Source organism: Eumetopias jubatus, unplaced genomic scaffold (genome assembly GCF_037043125.1).
Source record: "Eumetopias jubatus isolate StellerSeaLion01/CBP00866 unplaced genomic scaffold, mEumJub1_p1.0 scaffold_12, whole genome shotgun sequence".
Lineage (NCBI taxonomy): Eukaryota > Metazoa > Chordata > Mammalia > Carnivora > Otariidae > Eumetopias > Eumetopias jubatus.
In genome coordinates, this window is record NW_028274818.1 from 60,162,657 (window position 1) to 60,184,797 (window position 22,141).

Consider the following 22,141-nt stretch of genomic DNA (forward strand, 5'->3'; position numbering starts at 1 on the left):
TATAATTATTTTTTCCAGCTTGATTTTTTCCCTTACTCTGTTTTCCCTTTTTTTTTTTTAAGATTTATTTATTTATTTGAAAGACAGAAAGAGATTGAGAGAGAGCATGAGCAGGATGGGCAGAGGAAGATGGAGAGAGAATCTCAAGCAGAATCCACAGTGAATGTGGAGCTCAAGATGGGGCTCAATCTCATGACCCTGAGATCATGACCTGATCTGAAACCAGGAGTCAAATGCTCGACCAACTGTGACACCCAGGTGCCCCTCTTTACTCTGTGTTTTAAGTCATTAATTCATGCTTCTGTTTTTTCCAGCCTGCTGTTCATTGCATCAAGCCTTTTTCTAATGTCATTTATTCCATTCTTTATCAATGATTGTTTCTTTTTTATCTCTTCGTTAAGGGTCTCACTGATGTCTTCTGCTATTTTCTCAAATCCAGTGAGTATTCTTATAGTCATTGCTTTAAATTCTTCTTCAGGCAGGTTACATATATCTGTTTCACTTAGATCTCTGGCTGTGGCCTTGTCTGGTTCTTTCATTTGAGATACATTTCTCTGTCTTTTTTTCTGTCTAAATCTCTGTGCCTATTTCTCTGTGTTAGAAAAGTCAGCTACATCTCTTGTTCTTGAGGGTCATAGCCTTATGTAGAAGAGATCCTCTAGTGTCCTGCCATTTGGTGTCCTCTACTCCCCAGGGCCTGATGCTTCTGGGAATGTCTCCAATGTATGCTGCATGTGCTCTCCTCTTTTGTCCTGGCTGCTTTATCATTCAGGCCAGTCACCTGCAGTGGATCTCTTTGCCTGTTGTGGACAGTGTTTGGCTTCCTGGCCTGAATGTGACATGTTTTAACTAGGTGTGCTCTGGTCTGCTTGTGAAATGATATCGTCACCACCACCACTGGGACTGAGTCTCCACAAAACTCCTGGGTCAAGAGATGTGGTATTGGCAGGAGTTTGGGTTGGTTTTCTTGAGGGTGGGGCTCACTGCTCTGGGACTGAGGCAAGCCTGACTGGGAAGTACAGTTCCACCAGATCCTGGGGAATCAGAGCTTGGTGTAAGCAAAGTAGGTAGTGAGTGTTTGTGCTGTGCTGGTTCCCACAGGTGGCCCTGTGCTTATGTTGAGTGGTGGGGGGAGGAAATGGCACTGGCCAGTTCCTTTGTTCCCAGAAGGGTCTCTCCATGAACACTACCTCTCTGGGCCATGCTCCAAGATGAGCAAATGACCTCCCCACTATGTGTTCCAGGTATTCTTCAGATTGCTGTTTCCACACTGTATGTCTGCAGGTTGTTTGCCTGCCTTCTTTCCAAAATCAGCACAATGTCTTCTGGGGTCTGCCTGAGCTAAGCCCACTGACCTTTAAAACTCTAAGCTTTGAGACCCACTAGTTGCCAGAAGTCAAGAAATTTGGCCCTTCTTGTTTTCCAAGCCAGTTTCTATGGGGAATTACCTACCCCATGTGCTCCCCAGTGTGCTAGTCTGTCTCTTGCTCTTCTCCATGACCTCAGCTCCCTCTTTGCCACAGCAGCCACAATCCATTTCTCTAACAAACTGCATCTCTGCACTTCCCACCTTCTTTGATGTGGCCTCTTCTCTACCTTTAGTTGTGGAGTTCATTCTGCCAGATTTTAGGTCAATTTCTGGGGCATTTAGGATGATTTGATAGTTATCTAGTTGTGTTTGTGGGACTCCACCACCATCTCCTCCTCCTCTCATCTACATGATAGTTTTAGAAAAGTAATAATTCTCCAAGCCTGGTCTGCCATATTTACTATTTGGGGCTATAGGTGCAGGAAAAACAGCAAACACAAGAAAATCACCCTGCCCTTCCATCTTTTTCTTAAAAGTAGATGAAATTCCTTTATGAAAGATGTCCTCCCAAAACCAGAAGGAAAGTAACATTCAAAGACAAGAATTTGAGACCGAGAGAATTCTATACACACAGACCTTGTCAAAATAATCCTTTTCTTCCTTCAGCCTCTCCACATAGTTACTTCTCCAAAAACCACCTTTCTTTTTTCAACCTAACATAAAAGTAAGTGGTTTTGGGGGCACCGGGGTGAGGCTCAGTCATTAAGCGTCTGCTTTTGGTTCAGGTCATGATCCCGGGGTCCTGGAATAGAGCTTTGCATCAGGCTCCCTCTGTCTCCCTCTGCCCCCTTCCCCGCTCGTGCTCTCTCTCAAATAAATAAATAAAATCTTTAAAAAAAAAAAAGTAAGTGGGTTTTTCCATTTCTTTAGGTCTTTATTCCATATGAAGCCTCCTGTGTCACATAAAACTTGCATTAAATAAGTTTCTATGCTTTTCTCCTGTTGATCTGTTTTATGTCAATTTAATTTTCAGGGCCAGGTAAAAAGAATCATAAGAGAGTAAAGGTAAAAATTTGCTTCCCCTACAGATCTTACTCCTGGAATGCCTCTTAATTTACTGTATCTTATACATTTTTCTTTTTGAAACACAAAATAAACATTATAATCTCTATTGTCTCTCAACATTTATTATTTAATTATCTGTGTGTCTTAGACCACATTCATACAAATGAGTTCCCTCTTACTTAGATATCATTCATGGAACATCATTTATTAAACATACACCATGGACAGGATATAGTGTTAACTCCTGTATGAGGGGACATGTCTGAATACACTTGAGTTTAAATCCCAGCTTCTACCAATTACTAGCTGTGAAGGTGGATTTACTAATTCACTAGTAAAGTGCAGATTTCCACTCTGTGACTTCTATTTTCATTCTTTTAACTGTCTCTTTTGAAGAGCAAAAGTTTTAAGTTTTTTTTTTTAAATTTTAAGTTTTGATGAAATCCAATTTATTAATTTATCCGTTTATGGATCATGCCTTTGGTGTCATATCTAAGAAAACGTTTCCTAACTTAAGTCACAAAAAGTTCCTTCTTTTTTCTTCTAGGAGTTTTATTGTTAGTTTTATATTTAGGTCTATGACCCATTTTGAGTTAATTTTTGTGTATAGATTGAAGTTCACATTTTTTTTGCCTACTGATATCTAATTGTTCCATCAATGTTTTTGAAAAGGCCATCCTCTTGCCACTGAATTACTTCTGTATCTTTGTAAAAAATCAGTTGTCAGTATAGGTGAGTTTATTTTTCCCAACGCATGGACCATATCTCTTCATTAAATTAGATTGTCCTTGATTTCCCTCAGTGATTTTTAAAGTTTTCAGTGTACAGATTTTTCACATATTTTATTAAGTTTATCCCTAGGAATTTCATATTTTTCATGCCATTGTAGATAGTATTTCTTTAAAGTTTCAATATCTGATTTTTTGTTGTTACTGTGTAGAAATACAAATGATTTTTTACTATAACCATATATAATTCACACATCATAACATTTATCCTTTTAAATGTATAATTTAGTGGATTTTAGTATATTGATAAATATTACAACCATCACCACTAATTTTAAAACATTTTACCACCCAGAAAAGTCACTCATTACCAATTACTCCCTGCCTTCCCTCAGACTCTGGTGACCAATAATCTAATTTCTGCCTCTATGGATTTGCTTATTTTCGTTATTTCATCATCTAATTGATGAGATATCAGTCTCATATTTCCCATTAATTCCTTAAACATGGTTTCCTTTAGTCACTGACCATATTTATAATAACTCATTTAAAGTCTTAGTGGAGTAAGTTCAATGTCTAGACATCTTCAAGGACCGTTTCTATAGGTTGCTGTCCCCAACCCCCATGTATGGATCATACTCTCCTGTCTGTATGTGCGTCATAAATTTTTGGTGAAACTGGACATTTTATATAATGTAATGGGGCAATTTTGGAAATCAGATTCATTACTCCTTCCCCTAGGTTATTGTTGTTTGTTCTTGTCATTTTTGGTATTTATTTGTGACTTTCCTGGACTTGTTAAGTCTGTATTTTTTGTCATGTGTAGATACTTAAGTCTCTGCTAGGTAGGTTTAGTGGTTACCTAAAATTGGACAAATACATTGAATAAATTTCCAAGCATCTGCTGAAAGACATTGTGTGTGTGTTGTGCATATTTTTACAATTCTGCCTTAACTCTCCCTGCTTTCACAGAGACTCCAGGTTAGTAAGAGGTGAGAGATTAGAACCTTCTCAGGTTTTTCCTGGTCATGTGTCCAGCCCTGCACCTGTGTATGACCTAGATTCCTAGGGCCATATCAGAGTTTTTCAAAGCTCCTCATAGATATCTCATTCCTCAGATTTTCTTTTCATGTTTTTTGGACAGCATCTTATAACCAGGCATCTTATAAACCCTGATAGAATCATCACCCCAGGCAGCTGTGATGTTAAGCAATTACCATTGATTGTTTCTGGCCAACACCTTAGTGACAGAGTTGTCCTCACAGAGCAAGTTCTGAGTCAGGTCAAATAAAGAGAAGCCCTGAAAATAGAGCCTTTCAGGGAGCTGCCAGACAGATCCAAGAATGACAAATCTTTTGGGTAAGGCTGTTTGGAGAAGTCTAAACTTATTCTTTCCCATACACTGACTGAGGCGTCTGGTTTTCACTGTGGTTGTGAGGCTTTTTGTTTTCAAGCTTACGATGGAGCTAGGGAAAGGTAGATGAAAATAGGACAAGTTAAGACACCACAAGCTCACCATTCTTACCACAGTTCAGCTGGCTTTCATGAATAAATGCCTTCCCAAGTGTTGTAAGCCTTTGATTCATTGCCAGAGTTGTGAGAAAATGGATTTTGGTTATTCTGGCTAATGTTCTCATTATTCTTATGGAGGATCAGAATTTTGGATGTTTTTATCACTCTGGACCAGAACAATGTTTTTTATACATTGATCTTTCATCTTATAACCTTGCTAAATTCATTTATTGGTACTAGTAGCTTTTTTATAGATTTATGAATTTTGGCTTCTGGCAGATCTTATTAGCCTCTACTCATCCTCTGAGAAGAAAAGTGTTAGGGTAAACTGAGAGACTAGAAATCTTGGAAGACATTACCTTGGTTCAAAAGCAAGTACCAGGGTACCTCCTCTGCTTTCTGTCCACCTGTGTTAAACTCACATGGGCATAGCCTTCTGTCAGGAAGAAAAAAAGAATTCCATTATTTCTATTTTATGTACAAGTGGCGATGGGAAGCAATCTGAGGTCTTAGAATCTGGCTGGAAAAGAAATCTCAGAGTCCACCTTGCAGACCCAACTCTTCTTATAGACATGTGGAGAATGTAAGTCCCATGGCTTGGGTTTGGACTTAGAATGTCCACACTATAGCCCGGTTATTTACCCATTTTCTCCAATCTATCATTCACCTGAAAGTCCTGGATCTAGAGAATTTACAGTGACTCTCTATTAATTCTTAATAGTAAGCATTTGCTTTCTATTGGTTTATATATGTTCCTTGAATTTATCTTTTTTCTGGTGGGGGGGGAGCCCTGGAAGGGAGAATGAGGGGGCCTTGTGGTGGCACTGCTGTGGGAGATTTCCTAAGCTGAAAAAAATCAGTTATTAATATTTCTTTGATTCGGGTATCTAATTTTTAATCATCCAAAGGCCTGAAGATTAGAGAGGCACATGGCCAAGTTTTGAATTTGTGATACCCTCATGTGTGTTCACAGAAGAAAACTTTGGACCCAGAAGTTAAAGACAGAACTTTCACTTCACCTTTAAATCATAAGGCCTTTCCAGTTGTACTTGCTTCATCAAAACATCGAAAGAACCTATGAGATGAGAACTGCCAGCAAGCTTGAGGAGGGAGTAAACCTCTCTGAGAACAGACAAGACAAAGTAAGTCAGAGGCTCATGACTGGTCTTTTTGCATGGTACAGCTTGTCTCTCTCTTCAAGGCATTGTTGATAGAGGAAAACATGGATCAGGGCTTTGAACATTGAAATCATTTTATAAGTAGCAAACTGATGAAGTTCAATCTGTTTACACTCAGAACACACAGCAATTCATGTACATCGTGATATTTAATGGTTCTGATTTGGACAAGATTAGAAACTTGTTCTTCAAATAGATAGTAGGTGTTGATGATGGGTACAGGAGAAAAATGAGGTCTGTCTAAATACAATACAGAAAAAATACATATTGTTCTCCACTATGGAGTTTGTATTAAGAAGACCTGCCTAAGAAGCCCACAAGATTGAGACTTGCCAACACATATTCTCCCAATAAGCATCACATCTTCTAGTTTGTGTTCAGTTTCTTTGGTTGTCTGGATATCATATCTACAGTGAAAGTAGATAAACGTGTCAGATGTTTTTCCCTCCTTCCTTGCTGATCAGGATCTTCAGTTCATGGCTGGTTGAACATCATTTCATAGATGCTACTCAGACATACCAGCCACATGCAGTGTTTTTAGTCTTCAGAGTACAAATCCATGCACAACAGATCTGGGGCTTTACATCCTTAGGATATTGTTTCCTCACTCAGTAATCTGGGAGCTCACAGTTCAGGGTGTTAAGCTTCAAATCTCAGGCAAAAACCACCAAGAAACTGAGAAGGCTATAGATTACTCACAACTGACATGGCATCCCTGAGACTAGTCTGCATTTGGATGCACCAAGCCAGTGAATTGAAGCCTGTAAGAAGCTCTGTTGTTTCCACAATTAGTTTATCACTCATCTTTTACAGCCAGAACCCAAGAGCAAAATGGGTATTACACTGCACAAAGAGTCACTGTATTAAGTACTCAAGTGCCTGTAAATGGAGTGAAGAAACTTCAGGCCCCAATCTTCCCTTATCTCACTAGTTTAATTTGTTCCTCTATACAGAGTGCATTTAATAGATAATCACCTCTGTTCTCACCCCACAACCCCTTTGAAAATACCGTGCTTTCTTCTTGTAACAGCTGAGAAATTATATTTATTAGTAATAAAGAATTCTGCCTTTTCATTCTTATAACTCATCTGAAATGCAACGTATTTGAGTACTTTAACATTCATGCTCAAATTGATCTTCTTTATAGTGGAAATATATGCCAGAAAAGAAGAGTCCAAAGTAAATGGAACTTTTTTGTAATTTAGACTTTTTATCTAGGGCAGGACTTAGAGACATTTTAATCTCTCAGGCGTGAAAGAATTTGTAAATTATTTTAAACCAATGAAGAGCTGTAATTATATATTTTCAATCTGAGCAACTTCACTTTTACTAGAATAGGGAAAAGATAATATATTTTGAAAGAAATACAAGAAAACTCATCCACAGTCCCACCAATTGGAGTTAACCAGTATTAACTTTTTGGCATATTTACTTCTGTTTTTTTTTTTTCCTTCAGGTTAAAAAAAAGTTATATATAACTTTTAAATATAGTTATATATATGTATATAAACTAAAACTATATATGTGTGTAAACACAAGTTTATATATTTATATATATACATATAAAGCACAAGTTATATATAAGCATACAATCATTTCTTTTTAAAAATTAGAATGTTATTCCCATTTAGAAGTAAATTTCCAGGGCACCTGGGTGGCTTAGTCAGTTAAACATTTGTCTTTGGCTCAGGTTCATGATCCCAGGGTCATGGGATCGAGTCCCACATTGGGCTCCCTGCACAGCGGGTAGTCTGCTCCTCCCTTTCCCTCTGATCCTCCCCCCTGTTCATGCTCTCTCTCTCTCTCTTTCTTCTGTCTTGTGTGTGTGCATGTGCATGTGCTTTCTTTCAAATAAATAGATAAAATCTTTAAAAAAAAGGAGTAAACTTCCATCTTGACCTTGACCTCTGTCATGATCCATATTGATTCAACCTCCAGGCAGAGACAATTGCTTTATCAGAATGTTCCTATGCACTTTTATATGCACGACACACACACAAAGTGCTTTTATCTCTTATTTTTTAAATATAAAATAGTTGTACACATTATTTAACAGCTTACTTTTGTATGCAACATTATCTTTGAGAATTCTCTATATTGGTAAATACAGACATAATTAATTCTTATAACAACTGAATAATAATTCTTGGCATTTCACTTTATTTCATTATTTCCCTATTGCATTGTGTGGTTACTTTCTTTTCTTTTCTATAATAAAGCATGTGCAATACTCACCTTTGTCTCTGTCTCTTTATCCATATGTATTTCTTTAATCCAGAGTCCTGAAAGTAGAATCCTGAGAGAATGGTTATGTACATTTTCACATTCAGCAGATACAACCATATTGCCTTCCAGAATGGTTGTAATGATTTTTAGTCCCATCAGGGAAGTGTTGGAGAATGTGGCTTTTTTACGCTCTCTCCAATGTTTAACACTGTTAGATCTTAAAATATAAGCCTATCTGAAAGATGACAAATAATTATCATTACTTTAATTTACACTTTCCTGATTACAATGACTTTTTTTTTTAAAGATTTTATTTATTAGAAAGAGAGAAAGAACAAGTGGGGCAGGGGAGCAGAGGGAGAGGGAGAAGCAGACTCCTCTCTGAGCAGGGAGACTGAAGTGGAGCTAGATCCCAGGACTCTGAGATCATGACCTGAGATAAACTGGGACGCTTAAAGGACTGAGTCACCCAGGCACCCTGATTACAGTGATTTTTGTCACCTTTTTATATGCCCATTGACCTTTTGGATTCTGCGAATTGCCTGCTGATACATTTGCACAAGATTTTTGTTGTTTTCTTGAATTTTGGGAGTTCTCCTGGTATACAATCTTTAAAAATAACTCTATTATATGTGTTCTACTTCTATATTGTTTGTTTTGTCTTTGTATATGCTATTTCTGAGTAAGTAGAAGTTTTAAATTCTAATATAGACACAAATGTTAATGTTTTTATGTTTTATTTTTCATGTTCTGGGCTAATTTAATTAATATATTAATATATTTCCAACCTAAGATCATAAAATTAGTCTTCTTTTTGACTCACTTGTCCAATCTTTTTATATTTATATATATATATATATATATATATTTTAAGGTTTTATTTTTTTGACAGGGAGATAGAGAGAGAGCACAAGTAGGCAGAGTGGCTGGCAGAGGGAGAGGGAGAAGCAGGCCTCCCGCCGAGCAGGGAGCCCAATGCGGGGCTCCATCCCAGACCCTGGGATCATGACCGGAGCCAAAAACAGTTGCCCAACCGACTGAGCCACCCAGGTGCCCCTATATTTATATTTTTTTATTTATCTGGACATTATTCTGTATTTCATAATTTTATTTTTTCCATAGAGATATGTTTCAGGTGGGGGCGGAGCAAGATGGCGGAGAAGTAGGAGACCTGGATTTCATCTGGTCTCAGGAATTCAGCTGAATAGGGATCAAACCATTCTGAACACCTACAAACTCAACAGGAGATCGAAGATAAGAAGAGTAACAACACTCTGAACAGAAAAGTGACCACTTTCTGGAAGGTAGGACATGCAGAGAAGTGAATCCGAGGCGATATTCGGGAGGATAGACGGTGGGGGAGGGGGCCTCCGTTGGCCGCTTCTGGCAAGTGATAGAGCCGCGGAGCACAAAATCAGAACTTTTAGAAGTCGGCTCCGCTGAGTGATGTCACTCCAGTGGCTAAGCGGGGGGTGGAACCCTCGCGGGATAGTGTGGTCTCAGGACCCTCGGGGTCACTGAAAGACCGGGGGGTGCCTGAGTGCGGCAGAGCTCCCAGGTATCAGAGTGGGGAAGCTGGCTGCAGAGACGGAGCCGAGACGCGGGCTCACAGCTTGGGGTTGCCATAAACTGTGATCCGCGGCCCAGTCGGGCCACTGCGCCTCCAGCAGGGACCCAACAAGCAGCAGATCAGGGAAGACTCCCCTTCCTCCCCCAGGAGGAGCGGTGTGGGAATGCACTGCAGGGATCTGCTGGGTTTGGAGACTCCACATGGGGTCGGGTGCCAGAGATACAAACGATCGGTCACAGGCCGGGTGAGCACGGAGTGCGGCCGGAGACCGGGGAGACGGGAATGATTGACTGCTTTTCTCTGGGGGCGCACTGAGGAGCGAGGCCCTGAGTTCTCAGCTCCTCCGGGCAGAGAGTGGGAGGCCACCATTTTCACCCTGGTCCTCCAAAGCTGTGCCGAGAGCTTCCAGGGAACAAAAGCTCCGGAGAGCAAACCCGAGCAGCTTGCTTAGCCCAGACCGACAAGGGCAGGGCAATTCTGCCTCCGGCAAAGACATTTGGGAACCACGGCAACAGGCCCCTCCCCCAGAAGATCAGCACGAACAGCCAGCAAGCCAAGACCAAGTTTACCCATCAAGGAGAACGGGAGAACTCCAGCGCTAGGGGAATACTGCACATAGAATTCATGGTTTTTTTACCATAATTCATTAATTTTTCAAAGTTAATTTTTTTAATTGTTTTTTTTTTGAATTTTTCTTTTTCCCTTTTCAAACAACATCTTATCAATCCCTTTTTTAAAAAATATTTTTTATTTTTCATTTTTAGAGTCATATTTTTATCCCTTCATAGTAGTTATCCTTATTTTTGGCATATATATATAAGTTGTTCTCTCTTTAAAATTTTGAGATACAATTTCTTCTAACAGATCAAAATATACCCTAAATCACTAGTGTATGGCTTTGTTCTATTCTCCTGCCTGATCACATTCTCTCCCTTTCTTTTTCTTTTTCTTTTTAAATCTTCTTCTTTCTTTTTAAAAACAATGTATCTTATCATTTCCTTTTATAAAATCTTTTATAATTTTCATCTTTACATTCATCTGCCAACCCTTCATTGTATCAACCCTTATTTTATACATACATAAGTCTTTCTTCCTTTAAAATTTTAGCAGGCACTTTCTTCTAACAGACGAAAATATGCCCAAAATCTAGTGTGTGGCACTGATCTATGCACTAGCCTGATCATATTTGATCATATTCTGTTTTTTTTTGTTGTTCTGTTTTTGTTTGTTTTTATCTTTTTCTTTTTCCTTTTTTTTCCTCTTCTTTCTTTCCCTTTCTTGTCCCCTGGTTTCAGGTCTTTTCTGATTTGTAAAGAGTATATTTGCTGGAGACGTTGTTAACCTGTTAGCATTCTGTTCTCTCATTCATCTGTTCTCCTCTGGACAAAATGACAAGATGAAAAAAATCACCTCAGCAAAAAGAACAAGAGGTAGTACCATCTGCCAGGGAACTACTCAATACTGACATTAGTATGATGTTGGACCTAGAGTTCAGAATCATGACTTTAAAGATACTGGCTGGGCTTGAAAAAAGCGTGGAAGTTATTAGGGAAATCCTTTCTGGAGAAATAAAAGAACTAAAATCTAACCAAGTCGAAATCAAAAAGGCCATTGATGAGGTGCAATCAAAAATGCGGGCACTAACTGCTAGGATAAATGAGGCAGAAGAAAGAATCAGCGATATAGAAGACCAAATGATGGAAAATAAAGAGGCTGAGAAAAAGAGAGACAACTACAGGATCACGAGGGCAGAATTCGAGAGATAAGCGATACGATAAGATGAAACAACATTAGAATAATTGGGATCCCAGAAGAAGAAGAAAGAGAGAGAGGGGCAGAAGGTATATTGGAACAAATAATAGAGAACTTCCCTAATGTGGGAAAGGAAACAGGCATCAAAATCCAGGAGACACAGAGAACCCCTCTCGAAATCAATAAAATTATGTCAACAACCCGACATCTAATAGTAAAACTTAGGAGTCTCAGAGACAAAGAGAAAATCCTGAAAGCAGTTCGGGAGAAGAGATATGTAACCTACAATGGTAGAAACATTAGATTGGCAACAGACCTATCCACAGAGACCTGGCAGGCCAGAAAGGACTGGCATGATATCTTCAGAGCACTAAACGAGAAAAATATGCAGCCAAGAATACTATATCCAGCTAGGCTGTCATTGAAAATAGAAGGAGAGATAAAAAGCTTCCAGAACAAACAAAAACTAAAGGAATTTGCAAACACAAAACCAACCCTACAAGAAATATTGAAAGAGGCCCTCTAAGCAAAAAGAGAGTCTAAAAGCAGCAAGGATCAGAAAGGAACACAGACAATATACAGTCACATTCACCTTACAGGCAATAAAATGGCACTAAATTCATACCTCTCAATAGTTACCTTGAATGTAAATGGGCTCAATGCCCCAATCAAAAGACACAGGCTATCAGATTGGATTAAAAAACAAGACCCATCAAAATGCTGTCTGCAAGAGACTCATTTTAGACCCAAAGACACCCCCAGATTGAAAGTGAGGGGGTGGAAAACCATTTACCATGCTAATGGACACCAAAAGAAAGCTGGGGTGGCAATCCTTATATCAGACAAACTAGATTTTAATACAAAGAATGTAATAAGAGATGAAGAAGGACACTATATCTTACTTAAAGGGTCTATCCAACAAGAGGATCTAACAATTGTAAATATCTATGCCCCTAACGTGGGAGCACCCAATTATATAAGGCAATTAATAACAAAAGCAAAGAAACACATTGACAACAATCCAATAATAGTGGGGGACTTTAACACCCCCCTGACTGAAATGGACAGATCATCTAAGCAAAAGATCAACAAGGAAATAAAGACTTTAAATGACACACTGGACCAAATGGACTTTACAGACATATTCAGCACATTCCATCCCAAAGCAACGGAATACACATTCTTCTCTAGTGCCCATGGAACATTCTCCAGAATTGATCACATCCTAGGTCACAAATCAGGTCTCAACCGGTACCAAAAGATTGGGATCATTCCCTGCATATTTTCAGACCACAATGCTTTGAAACTAGAACTCAATCACAAGAGGAAAGTCAGAAAGAACTCAAATACATGGAGGCTAAAGAGCATCCTACTAAAGAATGAATGGGTCAACCAGGACATTAAAGAAGAATTAAAAAAATTCATGGAAACCAATGAAAATGAAAACACAATTGTTCAAAATCTTTGGGATACAGCAAAGGCAGTCCTGAGAGGAAAGTATATAGCAATACAAGCCTTTCTCAAGAAACAAGAAAGGTCTCAAATACACAACCTAACCCTACACCTAAAGGAGCTAGAGAAAGAACAGCAAATAAAGCCTAAACCCAGCAGGAGAAGAGAAATAATAAAGATCAGAGCAGAAATCAATGAACTAGAAACCAAAAGAACAGTAGAACAGATCAACGAAACTAGGAGCTGGTTCTTTGAAAGAATTAACAAGACTGATAAACCCCTGGCCAGACTGATCAAAAAGAAAAGAGAAATGACCCAAATCAACAAAATCATGAATGAAAGAGGAGAGATCACAACCAACACCAAAGAAATACAAACAATTATAAGAACGTATTATGAGCACCTCTATGCCAGCAAATTAGATAACCTGGAAGAAATGGGTACATTCCTAGAGATGTATCAACTACCAAAACTGAACCAGGAAGAAATAGAAAACCTGAACAGACCTATAACCACTAAGGAAATTGAAGCAGTCTTCAAAAATCTCCCAAGAAACAAAAGCCCAGGGCCAGATGGCTTCCCAGGGGAATTCTATCAGACATTTAAAGAATTAATACCTATTCTCCTGAAACTGTTCCAAAAAATACAAATGGAAGGAAAACTTCCAAACTCATTTTATGAGGCCCCTATTACCTTGATCTCCAAACCAGACAAAGACCCCATCAAAAAGGATAACTACAGACCAATATCCTTGATGAACATGGATGCAAAAATTCTCACCAAAATACTAGCCAATAGGATCCAACAGTACATTAAAAGGATTATTCACCATAACCAAGGGGGATTAATCCCTGGGCTGCAAGGCTGGTTCAACATCCGTAAATCAATCAACATGATACAATACATTAACAAAAGAAAGAAAAAGAATCATATGATCCTCTCAATAGATGCAGAAAAAGCATTTGACAAAGTACAGCATCATTTCTTGATCAAAACTCTTCAGAGTATAGGGATAGAGGGTACATACCTCAATATCATGAAAGCCATCTATGAAAAACCTACAGTCAATATCATTCTCAGTGGGGAAAAGCTGAGAGCTTTTCCCCTAAGGTCAGGAATGCGGCAGGGATGTCCACTTTCACCACTGCTATTCAACATAGTATTAGAAGTCCTAGCCACAGCAATCAGACAACAAAAAGAAATCAAAGGCATCCAAATCGGCAAAGAGGAAGTCAAACTCTCACTCTTTGCAGATGATATGATTCTATATGTGGAAAACCGAAAAGACTCCACCCCAAAACTGCTAGAACTCATATAGGAATTCAGTAATGTGGCAGGCTATAAAATCAATGCACAGAAATCAGTGGCATTCCTATACACCAACAACAAGACAGAAGAGAGACAAATCAAGGAGTCGATCCTATTTACAATTGCACCCAAAGCCATAAATACCTAGGAATAAATTTAACGCAAGAGGCAAAGGATCTGTTCTCAGAAAACTATAAAATACTCAGGAAAGAAATTGAGGAAGACACAAAGAAGTGGAAAAACGTTCCATGCTCATGGATTGGAAGAACAAATATTGTGAAGATGTCCATGCTACCTAGAGCAGTCTACACATTCAATTCAATCCCCATCAAAATACCATCCACTTTTTTCAAAGAAATGGAACAAATAATCGTAAAATTTGTATGGAACCAGAAGACACCCTGAATAGCCAGAGGAATACTGAAAAAGAAAAGCAAAGCTGGCGGCAAAACAATTCCGGACTTCCAGCTCTATTACAAAGCTGTCATCATCAAGACAGTATGGTACTGGCACAAAAACAGACACATAGATCAATGGAACAGAATCGAGAGCCCAGAAATGGACCCTCAACTCTATGGTCAACTTATCTTTGACAAAGCAGGAAAGAATGTCCAATGGGAAAAAGACAGTCTCTTCAACAAATGGTGTTGGGAAAATTGGACAGCCACATGCAGAAGAATGAAACTGGACCGTTTCCTTACACCACACACAAAAATAGACTCCAAATGGTTGAAAGACCTAAATGTGAGACAGGAGTCCATCAAAAACCTAAAGGAGAACACAGGCAGCAACCTCTTCCTCCTCAGCCACAGCAACTTCTTCCTAGAAACATCGCCAAAGGCACAGGAAGCCAGGGCAAAAATGAACTATTGGGATTTCATCAAGATAAAAAGCTTTTGCACAGCAAAAGCAACAGTCAACAAAACCAAAAGACAACCGACAGAATGGGAGAAAATATTTGCAAATGACATATCATATAAAGGGCTAGTATCCAAAATCTATAAAGAACTTATGAAACTCAACACCCAAACAACAAATAATCCAAGAAATGGGCAGAAGACATGAACAGACGTTTTTCCAAAGAAGACATCCAAATGGCCAACAGACACATGAAAAAGTGCTCCACATCGCTTGGCAAGTCAGGAAACGACAGATGTTGGCGGGGATGTGGAGAAAGGGGAACCCTCCTACACTGTTGGTGGGAATGCAAGCTGGTGCAAGCACTCTGGAAAACAGTATGGAGGTTCCTCAAACAGTTGAAAATAGAGCTACCATATGATCCAGCGATTGCACTACTGGGCATTTACCGCAAAGATACAAATGTAGGGATCTGAAGGGGTACGTGCACTCCAATGTTTATAGCAGCATTGTCCACAATAGCCACACTGTGGAAAGAGCCAAGATGTCCATCGACAGATGAATGGATAAAGAAGAGGTGGTATATATACACAATGGAATATTATGCAGCCATAAAAAGGAATGAGATCTTGCCATTTGCAATGACGTTGATGGAACTGGGGGGTTTTATGCTGAGTGAAATAAGTCAATCAGAGAAAGACATGTATCATATGACCTCACTGATATGAGGAATTCTTAATCTCAGGAAACAAACTGAGGGTTGCTGGAGTGGTGGGGGGTGGGAGGGATGGGGTGGCTGGGTGATAGATATTGGGGAGGGATATGTGCTATGGTGAGTGCCGTGAATTGTACAAGACTGTTGAATCACGGATCTGTACTTCTGAAACAAATAATGCAATATATGTTAAGAAAAAAAAAGAAGAAGAAGATAGCAGGAGGGGAAGAATGAAGGGGAGTAAGTCGGAGGGGGAGACGAACCATGAGAGACGATGGACTCTGAAAAACAAACTGAGGGTTCTAGAGGGGAGGGGGCGTGGGGGGATGGGTTAGCCTGGTGATGGGTATTACAGAGGGCACATTCTGCGTGGAGCACTGGGTGTTATGCACAAACAATGAATCAGGGAACACTACATCAAAAACTAATGATGTAATGTATGGTGATTAACATAACAATAAAAAATTATTTTAAAAAATACTTGAGAGATATGTTTCAGTAACATGTGTTTAATAGTCCAAATCTCCCACCACCCACTGATCTATGATGCTTCCCTATCACACGTACATACTTCTGTCTATATGTGGGCTCTTTTTTGTTGCATTTATCTATTCTTCTGTGCCTAAGCTAATTTTGCTACTCTAAAATTACTATACCTTTTTAAAGGTTCTTGCTAAATGGTAAAATAAGTGACCTTACTTTCTTCATTTTAATTTTTGTCCTATTTATTTGCACATTTATCCTTCCATATAAATTTAGAATTTATTTGAAATTTTCCATAAATAATTCTATTTTTTTTTAATTTTTTTATTGTTATGTTAATCATCATATATTACATAATTTGTTTTGGTGCAGTGTTCCATGATTCATTGTTTGTTCATAACACCCATTGCTCCATGCAGAATGTGCCCTCTTTAATACCCATCACCAGGCTAACCCATCCCCCTACCCTCCTCCCCTCTAGAACCCTCAGTTTGTTTTTCAGAGTCCATCATCTCTCCTGGTTCGTCTCCCCCTCTGACTTACTCCCCTTCATTCTTCCTCTCCTGCTATCTTCTTCTTTTTCTTTTTTCTTAAAATATGTTGCGTTATTTGTTTCAGAAGTACAGATCTGTGATTCAACAGTCTTACACAATTCACAGCGCTCACCGTAGGACATATCTTCCCCAATGTCTATCACCCAGCCACCCCATCCCTCCCACCCCCGACCACTCCAGCAACCCTGTTTGTTCCTGAGATTAAGAATTCCTCATATCAGTGAGGTCATATCATACATGTCTTTCTCTGATTGACTTATTTCACTCAGCATAACACCCTCCAGTTCCATCCACGTCGTTGCAAATGGCAAGATCTCATTCCTTTTGATGGCTGCATAATATTTCATTGTGTATATATACCACACCTTCTTTATCCATTCATCTGTCGATGGACATCTTGGCTCTTTCCACAGTTTGGCTATTGTGGACAGTGCTGCTATAAACATTGGGGTGCATGTACCCCTTCGGGTCCCTACATTTGTATCTTTGGGGTAAATAACCAGTAGTGCAATTGCTGGATCGAATGGTAGCTCTAATTTCAACTGTTTGAGGAACCTCCATATTGTTTTCCAAAGGGGTTGCACCAGCTTGCATTCCCACCAACAGTGTAGGAAGGTTCCCCTTTCTCCACATCCCCGCCAACATCTGTCGTTCCCTGACTTGTTAATTTTAGCCATTCTGACGGGTGTGAGGTGGTATCTCATTGAGGTTTTGATTTGGATTTCCCTGATGCCGAGCGATGTGGAGCACTTTTTCATGCGCCTGTTGGCCATTTGGATGTCTTCTTTGGAAAAATGTCTGTTCATGTCTTCTGCCCATTTCTTGATTGGATTATTTGTTCTTTGGGTGTTGAGTTTGATAAGTTCTTTATAGATTTTGGATACTAGCCCTTTATCTGATATGTCATTTGCAAATATTTTCTCCCATTCTGTCGGTTGTCTTTTGGTTTTGTGGACTGTTTCTTTTGTTGTGCAAAAGCTTTTTATCTTGATGAAATCCCAATAGTTCATTTTTGCCCTGGCTTCCTGTGCCTTTGGTGATGTTTCTAGGAAGAAGTTGCTGCGGCTGAGGAGGAAGAGGTTGCTACCTGTGTTCTCCTTTAGGTTTTTGATGGACTCCTGTCTCACATTTAGGTCTTTCAACCATTTGGAGTCTATTTTTGTGTGTGGTGTAAGGAAATGGTCCAGTTTCATTCTTCTGCATGTGGCTGTCCAATTTTCCCAACACCATTTGTTGAAGAGACGGTCTTTTTTCCACTGGACATTCTTTCCTGCTTTGTCAAAGATAAGTTGACCATAGAGTTGAGGGTCCATTTCTGGGCTCTCGATTCTGTTCTATTGATCTATGTGTCTGTTTTTATGCCAGTACCATACTGTCTTGATGATGACAGCTTTGTAATAGAGCTGGAAGTCCGGAATTGTGATGCCGCCAGCTTTGCTTTTCTTTTTCAGTATTCCTCTGGCTATTCGGGGTGTCTTCTGGTTCCATACAAATTTTACGATTATTTGTTCCGTTTCTTTGAAAAAAGTGGATGGTATTTTGATGGGGATTGCATTGAATGTGTAGATTGCTCTAGGTAGCATTGACATCTTCACAATGTTGGTTCTCCCAATCCATGAGCATGGAACGTTTTTCCATTTCTTTGTGTCTTCTTCAATTTCTTTCCTGAGTATTTTATAGTTTTCTGAGTACAGATCCTTTGCCTCTCTGGTTAAATTTATTCCTAGGTATCTTATGGTTTTGGGTGCAATTGTGAATGGGATCGACTCCTTGATTTGTCTCTCTTCTGTCTTGTTGTTGGTGTATAGGAATGCCACTGATTTCTGTGCATTGATTTTATAGCCTGCTACTTGACTGAATTCCTGTATGAGTTCTAGCAGTTTTGGGGTGGAGTCTTTTGGGTTTTCCACATAAAGTATCATATCATCTGCAAAGAGTGAGAGTTTGACTTCCTCTTTGCCAATTTGGATGCCTTTGATTTCTTTTTGTTGTCTGATTGCTGTGGCTAGGACTTCTAATACTATGTTGAATAGCAGTGGTGAGAGTGGACATCCCTGCCACGTTCCTGACCTTAGGGGAAAAGCTCTCAGCTTTTCCCCATTGAGAATGATATTCGCTGTTGGTTTTTCGTAGATGGCTTTTATGATATTGAGGTATGTACCCTCTATCCCTATACTCTGAAGAGTTTTGATCAAGAAAGGATGCTGTACTTTGTCAAATGCTTTTTCTGCATCTATTGAGAGGGTCATATGATTTTTGTTCTTTCTTTTGTTAATCTATTGTATCATGTTGATTGGTTTGCGGATGTTGAACCAGCCTTGCAGCCCAGGGATAAATCCCACTTGGTCGTGGTGAATAATCCTTTTAATGTACTGTTGGATCCTATTGGCTAGTACTTTGGTGAGAATTTTTGCATCCATGTTCATCAAGGATATTGGTCTGTAATTCTCCTTTTTGATGGGATCTTTGTCTGGTTTTGGGATCAAGGTAATGTTGGCCTCATAAAATGAATTTGGAAGTTTTCCTTCCATTTCTATTTTTTGGAACAGTTTCAGGAGAATAGGTATTAATTCTTCTTTAAATGTCTGATAGAATTCCCCTGGGAAGCCATCTGGCCCTGGGCTTTTGTTTGTTGGGAGATTTTTGATGACTGCTTCAATTTCATTAGTGGTTATAGGTCTGTTCAGGTTTTCTATTTCTTCCTGGTTCAGTTTTGGTAGTTGATACATCTCTAGGAATGTACCCATTTCTTCCAGGTTATCTAATTTGCTGGCATAGAGTTGCTCATAATATGTTCTTAAATTGTTTGTATTTCTTTGGTGTTGGTTGTGATCTCTCCTCTTTCATTCATGATTTTGTTGATTTGGGTCATTTCTCTTTTCTTTTTGATCAGTCTGGCCAGGGGTTTATCAGTCTTGTTAATTCTTTCAAAGAACCAGCTCCTAGTTTCGTTGATCTGTTCTACTGTTCTTTTGGTTTCTAGTTCATTGATTTCTGCTCTGATCTTTATTATTTCTCTTCTCCTGCTGGGTTTAGGCTTTATTTGCTGTTCTTTCTCTAGCTCCTTTAGGTGTAGGGTTAGGTTGTGTATTTGAGACCTTTCTTGTTTCTTGAGAAAGGCTTGTATTGCTATATACTTTCCTCTCAGGACTGCCTTTGCTGTATCCCAAAGATTTTGGACAGTTGTGTTTTCATTTTCATTGGTTTCCATGAATTTTTTTAATTCTTCTTTAATGTCCTGGTTGACCCATTCATTCTTTAGTAGGATGCTCTTTAGCCTCCATGTATTTGAGTTCTTTCCGACTTTCCTCTTGTGATTGAGTTCTAGTTTCAAAGCATTGTGGTCTGAAAATATGCAGGGAATGATCCCAATCTTTTGGTAACGGTTGAGACCTGATTTGTGACCTAGGATGTGATCAATTCTGGAGAATGTTCCATGGGCACTAGAGAAGAATGTGTATTCCGTTGCTTTGGGATGGAACATTCTGAATATGTCTGTGAAGTCCATTTGGTCCAGTGTGTCATTTAAAGTCTTTATTTCCTTGTTGATCTTTTGCTTAGATGATCTGTCCATTTCAGTCAGGGGGGTGTTAAAGTCCCCCACTATTATTGTATTGTTGTCAATGTGTTTCTTCGCTTTTCTTATTAATTGCCTTATATAATTGGCTGCTCCCACGTTAGGGGCATAGATATTTACAATTGTTAGATCTTCTTGTTGGATAGACTCTTTAAGTAGGACATAGTGTCCTTCCTCATCTCTTATTACAGTCTTTGTTTTAAAATCTAGTTTGTCTGATATAAGGATTGCCACCCCAGCTTTCTTTTGGTGTCCATTAGCATGGTAAATGGTTTTCCACCCCCTCACTTTCAATCTGGGGGTGTCTTTGGGTCTAAAATGAGTCTCTTGCAGACAGCATATGGGTGGGTCTTGTTTTTTAATCCAATCTGATAGCCTGTGTCTTTTGATTGGGGCATTGAGCCCATTTACATTCAGGGTAACTATTGAAAGGTATGAATTTAGTGCCATTGTATTGCCTGTAAGGTGACTGTTACTGTATGTTGTCTGTGTTCCTTTCTGATCTTTGCTGCTTTTAGGCTCTCTCTTTGCTTAGAGGACCCCTTTCAATATTTCTTGGAGGGCTGGTTTCGTGTTTGCAAATTCCTTTAGTTTTTGTTTGTTCTAGAAGCTTTTTATCTCTCCTTCTATTTTCAATGACAGCCTAGCTGGATATAGTATTCTTGGCTGCATATTTTTCTCGTTTAGTGCTCTGAAGATATCTTGCCAGTCCTTTCTGCCCTGCCAGGTCGCTGTGGATAGATCTGTTGCCAATCTAATATTTTTACCATTGTAGGTTACATATTTCTTCTCCCGAGCTGCTTTCAGGATTTTCTCTTTGTGTCTGAGACTCGTAAGTTTTACTATTAGATGTCGGGGTGTTGACCTATTTTTATTGATTTTGAGAGGGGTTCTCTGTGCCTCCTGGATTTTGATGCCTGTTTCCTTCCTCACATTAGGGAAGTCTCTGCTATTATTTCCTCCAATATACCTTCTGCCCCTCTCTCTCTTTCTTCTTCTGGGATCCCAATTATTTTAATGTTGTTTCGTCTTATCGAATCACTTATCTCTCGAATTCTGCCCTCGTGATCCTGTAGTTGTTTCTCCCTCTTTTTCTCAGCCTCTTTACTTTTCATCATTTGGTCTTCTATATCACTGATTCTCTCTTCTGCCTCATTTATCCTAGCAGTTAGTGCCCCCATTTTTGATTGCACCTCATCAATAGCCTTTTTGATTTCGACTTGGTTAGATTTTAGTTCTTTTATTTCTCCAGAAAGGGTTTCTCTAATAATTTCCTCGCTTTTTTCAAGCCCAGCTAGTATCTTTAAAGTCATGATTCTGAACTCTAGGTCCGACATCGTACTAATGTCCGTATTTAGTAGGTCCCTGGCTGACGGTACTACCTCTTGTTCTTTTTGCTGAGGTGATTTTTTTCGTCTTGTCATTTTGTCCAGAGGAGAATAGATGAATGAGAGAACAAAATGCTAACAGGTTTACAACGTCCCCAGCAAATATACTGTATACAAATCAGAAAAGACCTGAAACCATGGGAAAAGAAAGGGAAAGAAAGAAAAAAAGTAAGAGAAAAAATAAAAGATAAAAAAAAGATAAAAACAAAAACAGAACAATACAAAAAAAGCAGAATGTGATCAAATATGATCAGGCTAGTGCATAGATCAATGCCACACACTAGATTTTGGGTGTATTTTGGTCTGTTAGAAAAAAGTGCCTCCTAAAATTTTAAAGGAAGAAAGACATATATGTACAAAATAAGGGTTGATACAATGAAGGGATAGAAGATCACTGTAAAGATGAAAATTATAAAAGATTTTATAAAAGGACTTGATAAGATAAGAAGTTGTTTGAAAAAAGAAA